The sequence below is a fragment of the Melanotaenia boesemani genome, chromosome 11 (assembly GCF_017639745.1).
Source record: "Melanotaenia boesemani isolate fMelBoe1 chromosome 11, fMelBoe1.pri, whole genome shotgun sequence".
In the NCBI taxonomy this organism is placed as follows: domain Eukaryota; kingdom Metazoa; phylum Chordata; class Actinopteri; order Atheriniformes; family Melanotaeniidae; genus Melanotaenia; species Melanotaenia boesemani.
Genome location: NC_055692.1, coordinates 33,560,743 through 33,571,393, shown reverse-complemented (window position 1 = coordinate 33,571,393; position 10,651 = coordinate 33,560,743).

The window sequence follows — 10,651 nt, the reverse complement described above, 5'->3', positions numbered from 1 at the left end:
CCTCTTTGCACAGTCTACACCTGGGGTCTTGTCTTGTATGGTAGATCTGGGCCTCTATTGCTCTGGTGCTCAAGGCCTGCTCCTGTGCAGCTATGATCAATCCCTCTGTGCTGTCTTTCAGTCCAGCCCTTTCTAGCCATTAGTAGGATTTCTCGATATCAGCCGCTTCAGTTATCTGTCAGTGGTACATCCCATGGAGGGGCTTTTCCTCCCATGATGGTTCCTCCATCACCACATGATCTGTTTTCCACTGCCTGAGACATTCACCGAGCACTTTGTCCGTCGAGGCCATCTTCCTGATGTATTCAAGGATGTTGGATGTCTCATCCTGGATAGTGGTTCTGACAGTCACTAGTCCTCTGCCTCCTTCCTTGCACTTAGTGTACAGTCTCAGGGTGCTGGATTTGGGGTAGAACCCTCCATGCATGGTCAGGAGCTTTCCTGTTTTCACATCTGTGGTCAGACAATCCTGATCCTTCTGGAAGCTGGTGAAGCTCATGCACAGGCAACAGCATGCGCGTACCACTTAAAGCCATAGTCTGTATATAAAAGATGGACGGAGCCTCTGTGACGTCACTCTTAGGATTCTGAAGCGCAAAAGTGAAACTCGTTGGGCGTTCCTACCGTCTTGCTAGCGTCATGCCTGCCGTCACTCCCAGAAAATACTAAAATTGGGCAAAGTGACAGCTGAGAGCTGTGAGCGTGGATGATTGACATCTATCAAACTCCGAGCTCTTATGAGATTTTTTATCTGATCGAGACCTTACACGTGAAGATAAAAAAAATCAGTTTTGATTGTATTGTGTGTGGTGTGCTCCCAAAATGTAATCACAGAACAACACACACATAAAGATGCTGTCCCACAACTCATCTACAAAATAGTCCTCCAAACATCGAAACGTAGAAGAAGAACCATAGCAACAACTGGCAAAAAACGAAGAAGAAACATAGTAACAATCAGATTTGCTCTGTTTTGGAGCCAGCCCCTAGTGGATGAGGGGTGAACTGCAATTTTTTGCACTTCCCCATAGGCTTCACATGCTGGAGGATGCCGCTTGGTAAAAACAGATCAGAACTTTACACATAGGCAAACACGGCTTGAGTAACACAGAAAAACGCGTTACTGTAGTCCAGTAAAGTGATTTCATTACCAATATTTTAAGTATAATGCATTACTTTACTTCGTATATTGTTACTGTAACGCGTCACTTTATAACGCGTTACTCTCAGCATTGCTCATGATGGTCTAAACCCAGCTCACGTTCCCTATTACTGGGTGAACAATCACTTGGTGAATTCTGCTTCATGATAGGAAGAGCCAACATCAAAGGATCAAAAGGTGACGTCGCTATAAACGCATGGCCGCCACAAGCTAGACACCTCCTGCTTAAAATTAAAAAATCAGAAGGATCACAAGGCCCCGCTTTCACGGTCTGCATTCATACTGAAAAGCAAGTTCTGCTCCATGGGAGGTTTCTGTCCTCCCTGTGCTCGCCTTAGCACACCAGTTTAACGAAGGGACAGTGTCCCAAGACATGCCAGCAGGATTCCAACTTGGCCCTGCAACACCTGCAAGCTGCTTCCTCCTTGTTCCTCCCACGGGCAAGGAACTCCCTGGTGGGGTACATACCAGTCCTTAGCACCAGGGCAGCAATAAAGTGCCTCTGACTGACCCCAACTTTGGTTGGGTCAGTCAGCCACGAATTGCTCACCTTATCGCCTCGGAACTGGCCCACACCCACGCCCTGGACCTGCAGCGCCGCCCAGGCAAGGTTAAAATAGTTTTAGACTTTTCATTAGTTTTAGTTTTTATTTAGTTTTTAGAGCAAATTTTTTAGTTTTTATTAGTTTTACGTTTTTCAAAAATGCTTAGTTTAGTTTTTGTTAGTTTTAGTTTTTTATTTTGTAAATTAGGGTATTTGTCAGGTGCAAAATTCAAAATCATCAGAATAAGCACTGTATAATAAAAACTCAACAAGGAACAATTTTTAAAAACTGTATCAGGAGGAAACATGAACAGCCATCAACAAATCAAACACAACAACCCCAAGATAGCAGCCTTAAGTAAAAAAAATGTGTGCAATGCTGCTTCTGAGATCGTGTGCTAGGTAAAAATCATCATAACCAACATACTAAAGACACACATCAACATAACATCCATTCAAGAAACAGTTCACAGTTCTTGGCAGCCAGGAGTCTAAAGGAGATAAATCTGACTAATCATGAACAACCTCAACAACCCAACAAACTCTAGACCAGAGCTTTAATTCATTCAGATGAAACAACTCATAATTAACTACATAAAGAATTGAACTAGAGATGCAGCAGCTTTAGTACAAATCACTGCATCTGATTATCAGTACAGGACTTCACATGTTATACTGGACATGATAAAGCTGTACATATTTTACACACTGAAAGTGAACGTGTCTGATAGAACGCAGAACCAGCAGCTGGTGAAGATACTGATGTATCTCAGCTGGATGCTGATGTGCTTTTCTTTTCTATGCTAAACCTGCTGTACAACATTGTAAACAAAAATGAATGTAAGCCTTTGCATTATGAATGAATGAACTATCTTAAATTCAGCTTTTCAAGATTTTGTGTGTGACTTTATGTGTGTAACTGACCCTGTGACCCAAGTTACTTTCCTATGCTGCTCGGCCTGGCTGAAGCTTCTCTTTCCGGGGAGGGGGGCAGAGAGGCTACCTGGTCCAGGTACTCCTGGTTAGTGCAGCTTTTCAAATGGACTTTCAGATTCATGTTTTTTTTTCCCTTCCACACATTGTCTCACCTGCTTCACCTACAAGGCACTTACTTTTATCTTTGACATGATCATAATGAAAGAAATCCCAAATAGGACTCTGCCACTTTCTCCTAACTTCCTCCATAGCATCACGCTAGCCGGCGCGGGCGAACACGCTGTTGACCTCTAGCTGCCGTACGATGCAGACACCTGGCATAAATCCGGCAGAGCAAAGTAAATAGATTTTATATCAACCCTGAGGGCTTATGAATGAAAAAAATTTACAAAAATGAAAACAAAGGACATTTTTGCTATAACTGTAGTTAGTTTTAGTTAGTTTTGTAAACACATAATATAGTTTCAGTTATAGTTTTTTTTAAACTCTCATTTTTATTTTTATTTCAGTTAACAAGATTTTTTTTAAATTCTAGTTTTTGTTTTTTCATTCGTTTTTTGATAACTATAATAACCTTGCGCCCAGGCCCTGTTTTTGTCCTGAATGGTTAAGAAAATCCTCAGCTATCACTGTAATGTAGGTTAGCTCAGTAGTTTGGACTCATCCTCCTGCTTTGCAGTAGGAACAGAGACATTAGTAGTGCAGCAGACTGGGTGACGACTTTCAATCCAACCAGAGAAATATTTATATTTTCTAGATATCAGAAGATTAACTAGCAACAACCATATAGCGTCATATATGTTTCCTCCACTAATCTAGTGCTTCACCGGTGAGTCTACAGATCTGGAGATAAATTAAACTTCATGTGTTGCTACATGAGAGAAACAATGATGTGAAGGATTGGTAGTCAAATCAATTTCCCTTGATATTGCTGGTGAAATCACTGAAAGCACCTTTAAGTAAAACAAAATAGTGGGAGGCCACCAGAAATAATAATTGTGATGCTGTTACACATGACATTACATGATTGGAGATGCTATATAACAGAACAGCTGATAGAATAGAAAGCTGGACTTCAGGACTTGATAAGTGGTTTTCCAGGGAGAAAGCTCCACGTTGAGTAAGGACAGTGATGGTGAATGAGACTGCAAGAGCTTGACTCATCAATAGTGCACCTTTACCACTCCTTGATATCTTATTACACACAGTTGTACCTTTTAAAATACGATTATTTAATTTTAAAAATGGCTTCCAGCTGTTGTTTGGCTGTAAATCTCAACAGTGGTTTGCTTGTGACCGTTTTACATTCAGTTCATATAAAACAATGAACCATATGAGGTCCTGCTAGTTTTTGTTTCTGAGCCTACCTAATTTATCTTACCATTTGCATTTGATATAATGATGATAATGCTCGCAATACAATAAATCATAAAAAACAAGCAGCCATTTTGTTTTTGATGGTGTTTTAGCTGAGATTTGATTTGTTTCTCCACAGATTATAAATGCATTTCATTTTCATGGAAGAGGTTATTTTGTATTTAAGTTTTGTATTTGTAATTTGTTTTGTAATTATCATGAGATAATTAATTGTTTAAGTATTTAAAAAAAGATAGATGGGTTTTTAAAAATGAAATATCCGTCTTGCAGCAAATAATTGAATCTAAATGAACTTCATTGTATTTTTAGTGCTTCCTCTACCAACTAGACTGTCATGTTTTTCTTTTAATTTCTTTTAATTTAATTTCTTTTAATGCTACTTTGATGGTCAAAATAGCAATAAATTGCTAATTGGCTGTATTACACTATCAAAATTTTCAGGGGGGGGGACTTCAGTTTTTTTTCATGGGGCTGAAATCTCTAGCAGCGCCCCTGTCTGCAGGATGTGGAGAAGTGCGGCTCTAAAAGCTCATTTCTACTGGTTGTGTATGTGCTACAATATGGCTGTGCCGCGGCCTCCGCTGCCGTTTGGTTTCCACCGGGAGCGCTGCAGTGCATGTCAGAAGCATCCCAGAAGCGCCTTGTCGCGGCTCTCAGCTAAACTTAGATGCTGAGTCTATTTTTGACCGAGCATGCACCCAGAATGCATCAAACTCAACAGTTCAAATAGGATCAGACAGGAAATCAGACATGGGAGAAGTGTACAAACTTCCAGTATTTTTCTAAATAAAAGCCCCCATGCAGATTTGTACTGCTGAACCATGTAAACATTACGTGTTTAACCAGTCAGAGGTTCTCAGCGCTTTTTGTTTTGTTTTGGTTTTTTTTCATCATGGACATTGATTTATTTATCCTAGAGGTGCAGAATAACAACATTTTCCAATTCTCCTCTGATTTTGTGATCTTATAGCCCAGCAGGTGGATAGCTTGGTTGGTAGAGCATCCATCTCCTATGCAGGAGACCACAATTCAATTCCCTCAGGAGATGAATATTAACACCTTCCAGTTGAGTCCTTTGGCAAGACCCCTAAATGCTACTGCCTAACTATTGTCAGTCGCCTTGGCTAAAAGCATCTGCTAAATGACTATGATGTAACAAATCTTCACCACACACATGTGCCTGCAAGGCAAGGACCTATCTGCGTCTGAAGGGAGGGGGCTGTGTACGGCTCAAGTACAGCTCTACATCATGAAAAACAAAACCTGTAGGGGCGTTATGAGCCATTATTGACCCACAAAATGCAGTTTTTTAAAGAAATGAAAAAAATACTAATTTTATCAACAGTAAAGGTGGTTTTCACCACAATCAAGTAATACTATGTTGTTTACAATTCAAAAACACTTTTTAGGGTGCACTAGCCCTTTAAATGATAACTGTAAGTCAAGAACACTGTGTAATGTGTTGACAGGTTAGGTTATTTATTTATTTGCTTTTCTTGGATATGTTCTATTTCTTGGTTGGACCTTCCAGAGAATGTGATGAGAGCTTTCCCACTTGAATTTAGAGAGAGAGAGCGAGAGAGAGCGAGAGAGAGAGAGAGAGAGAGAGAGAGAGAGAGAGAGAGAGAGAGAGACTGAGTGAGAATTGATCAGATTTTGTAGGTGTGGTAGGCCCAGTGTCTGCAGACACCCTCACATTCAACCCAGACTCACATTTCCTTCCACCCTGGAACGCTGAATGTACATTCATAATATTATAATTCTTTTTTTTTTCTTACCTTGGACTTTCGACTGAGCTCCACCTAAATAAAAATCTTATTACCTGGCATTATAAGCCCATGGCTGGTATGTAGGATATCCTCCTCAAGTGAGTGTTTGTGATTTGAGCTGAACCACATATTTTTTCAGGGTTATTGTGAACTGTTGAACTTAATCAAAATAACTAGGATTCAGACTTGGCCAAGTTTAGATTTCTGAAATTTCTGTGTGTCATACCTAATAATCTATTTCACCTGGTGACATCATTTAATTGTTCATATGTAATTGTTTCTATTATTATTATTATTATTATTATTATTATTATTATTATTATTATTATTATTATTATTATTATTTTAGCCAGATGCCTTTGAGTCTCATTAAAACACTCCACAGTGCTCCAGCAACAAACCTGCTGGCTCATAACTCAGCTAAAATATTAATCCTAGTAGATTTACACTAGTTGTCATCTCCTTTTAAGAGTGTTACATAATACCTGAAAAGCACCATAGAAGAAGACAGCACACATGTACATAATAAAGTCACACACATTGTGTCCTGATGAAATGTGGCACAGAAATAAACTTGAATGGGTAAACACAGAGATATTTGGCTGGCTTCAAACTCTGCAGAAATTAATAATTTTTTCTCCCCACCATTCTGAGGAGAAACACAATCAGTTTCCATGTGATTTCTAAACAGGTGTGTTGTTGCCATGTATGGTCAACCACCTTTGTTTCTGGATGTAAATGAATATGAACGGGCGTCAGCAGGTGATCCAGAACATGTGTAATTTATCAGTAGCTCATGCATCATATCTAAATGATCATAGGGCCATTGTCATGGTCATATCATTTCAATACTTTAATCAGGGACAAACTTTATTTTTTTAAATTATCCACAATATGAAAGACATGTTAAACCTCCAAGAAGACTAACGTGCCTACCTCAGACATAAGATGCTTGTTAATATTACCTGGCTAATTCACACCCAGGAGTCATTCTTGTACCACCCCACCATGGACAATATTTACACAACATGACCTATTACACATCAAACAATTTCTAAAAAAATATATGTTTTCCCACCAGTAGGGTGTTATTTATTATTTTTTTATATTCATAATTATAATGCTGTTTTATTCAGTGTTTTCTTGTCAGGTTTTTTTTTTGTTTCGACAAAAGGTTAAAAGGAAGATTTCAGATTGTGGGGGGATCTGAAGCTTAGAAACAAAGAAGTCAGGCCATTTCTGGAAAAAGTTTAACTTTTCTCATATTTCTCCTGCAAGCGATGTTAGCAATGCAAAGCAATGGAGCCAGAATTTAGTTTGGGAATAAAGGAGATCCTCCATTCAAAGAGGATGAGGAACAAGCTTAAAGCTTGACATTACAATCTGATCTAAGAGTTCAGTTTCTTTGCTCATCAAAGGGATAACCCTGAATCAGCCAATGACTCCTGTGGTTCTGTGTCTCCTGGTTTTATAGCTTTGTTTCCATCACAGATGGCTTGATTCTGTAATCTGGCTCCATTTAAATTCCATCCAGGGCCTCAAACAGGTTGACCATGCTCCGTTCCTCCTCACAGTCAGTAGCATCTGCATCAGACACCCTGATACCGTTTTCACATGGAGGCATGAAGGGAAAACCTCTGAAAACATTGGCCCATAACCCAGATTTAACATTAACCTTTTATTTTACAGAAATGCTTACCTATAACTGCTCCTCCTTTGAACCCAAAACACACACCCATCTGAAAACATTACGATTACTTATTGCCATAGCAACAAAATAAATCTGAGTGTTCATTAAGATAAACAAACGTTTTTCTGATTTTATTTTACTACAAGTCTCCACATGCTTCGTTTCTTCTTTTCTCCCAGAAATGTTGGTTTCTGTCCAACACGCTATGTGTGTGTAGGTGTGTTTGTGTGTGTGTGTGTGTGTGTGTGTGTGTGTGTGTGTGTGTGTGTGTGTGTGTTCAGAGCCCTGCTGAGAAGCATCTGACACGCACACCGAATCTCGCACTCTCAGAGACACACACACGGAGCCTGCAGATGGATATGTTGTTTCCATGACGACCCAATGTGGAACATGATTAATTTAAAGAGATTCTCTCCTCCATCTCTTCTTCTCCTGCTGCCGGTTTTTTATATCCCAGTCTGCTATGAACACATTGATGGGTGAAGCCTGAACTCATACTGCAGTTATAGAAGTACACAGAAATACTGATCTGGGTCAAAGTAACGTGAGATCTGATGGGGAAAGCGGGGATATTTCTCTGTGGGCTAATTTAATGTGGCTACTGTTGACAGAAAGTGTGAAGCAGCGTGATTCATTTCACACATTCTGTTGTAAATAGCAGAGTTGTTTTACTAAAGCAGCATCCGTCTGATCGAAAGCTCACCTCAACTGAAGTAGTTTGCAGTTTCCTGGTTTAAAACACCTCACACTGGCCACGTTTACATGAGAGTTTAATTTCCCTTTAAGTCAGAAATAAAAATTAAATCCTCTTTAAAATGACCTTGTAAACATCTAATTCCGAATGAAAATGATCCTTCAGAATTAAATTTAAAATTGAAAGTTAAAGTGGCCGGTTTATTCTGATTTTAAATCTGAATGTATATCATGTAAATGTTCATTCCGCTTTAAATTAATTCCGGTCGTTCTGGGTAAAAACGGTTCTTAATACGTGGTCTTCCATGTTGCAAACAAAACAAAAAGAAGCAGGAACTTGAGTTTGTTTTCTTCCCCTTGACATTGTTGTTGAAGAAAAGAGGGCCCTGCATAAAAAGTTTGGGAACCACTGCATTAACCAAAGTCAAGCTTTGATCACAGATGCAGGAGTCAGTTAAAAGAAACACTGAATTCTTATTGATGAACAATTGTGTTGTTAACTTCACTTTAATAACACATTCAAATTCAGCTGATGATGCTTCTGAATCTGTACTACAGAAAAACAGATTCTCCCTGAAACTCTCAGACTGAGTGTCCACATCCCCCTCCAGGGGCAGTCCTGGCCCGTTTTATGTCCTGGGCGAACACCCACCTTTGCCCCCCACACCCCTCATCCAGCAAGAAACAAAGTAACTGACTAACCAGTTACTAGTCAGCCTAGTTTTCTTTTTCATTTATATCTCTACCCTCATTCAGCTGCACTTTGTTCATGGAATAATGTTATATGTAAGTGGACCAGTCGCGTCTGCAGGTGTTGAAGCTGGTTATAAATGCAGAAAAGAAAACAAAAAAAAAGAAAACAAAAACAACTCTAAATCTGATAGCAATGGTCTCCAAATTTTCATATATGGGCTTTCTGCTTGATCACGAGCTTTGTTTCCAAGCTCATATCATACACTTGGTCCCTACACTCTGAGTAAAGCTTGGGTTCTACTTTCATCATAAATCCTTCTTCTCCCTCAGACCTCCAAGCAACTTCACGCCATTTCTTAACTTCAGAGATGTTCTGTAAGTGCCACAACCAAATGTCTACATAGGAGCATAAATGTTAAATAAAATTAAAAGTTGTATTTTTGTTTTGTTTATTGGTTTGTGTGTTTTACCTTAGTTTGGGTCACAGTGATTATGGTTAGGTTGTGCATGTGGGTATGAGGTAATTCTCTAGTTTACTTAAGACACCTGTGTGATTTGTGTGTGTGTGCGTGTGTGTGTGTGTGTGTGTGTGTGTTTGTGTGTGTGTGTGTGTGTGTGTGTGTGTGTGTGTGCGTGTGTGTGTGTGTGTGTTTGTGTGTGTGTGTGGGTAGAGACAGGGTAAGTGGCTCGCTGTATTTTTTTGTTGACTGCCACTTCTTAGTTGATTGCTGTGATTTATTTCCTTTGCTTTGGATTAAGTTGGAGCACCGTGTGTTGAGTTCATCTACGTTTTTGTAATAAAGTTATCTTTTGGGTCTCAGAGGATTTAATTGTCACCAGAGAAAAGGAAAGGCCCAACCTCAGCTCTCTGTGACTTTTTTTGTGGTTTTTGCAGTCACTACAGTTGGCAATCTCTAAACACTGTCTTTCATTGTGCTTTAAGATTTATTATGGGTTGTTGTCATCTCACTCACCATTGTGACTTGTACACCGAAGCCCAGTGACCCTCTTTGAGTTCCAGTAGATACACCCACTGGTTGTCTCTGATATGTCAGGCTCTTCTTGGATTCGTTCCATCTTATCTGTCTTGTCTTCATTAACAATTATGCTTTGCGCATTTGTGATATTTATCTATGAATGTTCCTGGAGTCCGGCCTGAACTGGGAAAACAAGCTTTAGCTTTGCCATCCCTACTGCTGGAACACCTTGTAAACTGAGCTGAAGATGTCGGAGCTCATTTTGTTTCAGGCTTTTTACTTTTTTTTTTTTTGCTTTCCAGACAACGAGAATCTTGTGTTTTTATTGTTGCCAAACTTAACTACTTGTACCTTAATAATCTATCAGACCTCTTTATTTCAGCTATTGCACTCTAAAACCTGCAGATCTGTATGTGATTTCTAAATAACTGATTGTTTTAATTTGATTTATTGTTACAATGCACTCTGTAATTGTATTTTCTTTTTCATGGTGTGTGCTACTGTCTTCTTGGCAAGGTCACCTTTGCAAAGAGATCTGGATTTTAATGGGATTTTAATCTGGTTAAAAAAAGGTTCAGAGAAATTTAAATATAAATATCATAAAAATCTGAAGCTGCTTCAATCAGAAACATTTCCTGATTTTATTCATTTAAATTGAAAAAAATCATAAAGCGATAAACTTGTTGTGTTTTATTTTACAAAAATATTTTGGAAAGAGACGACATTTTCTTCCCCGAGGAGAAATGGCTTCCAGCAAACAGGACGGTGACACAGCCAGCACTGTGGACAGCTCCTCCTCCTCCTCCTCCT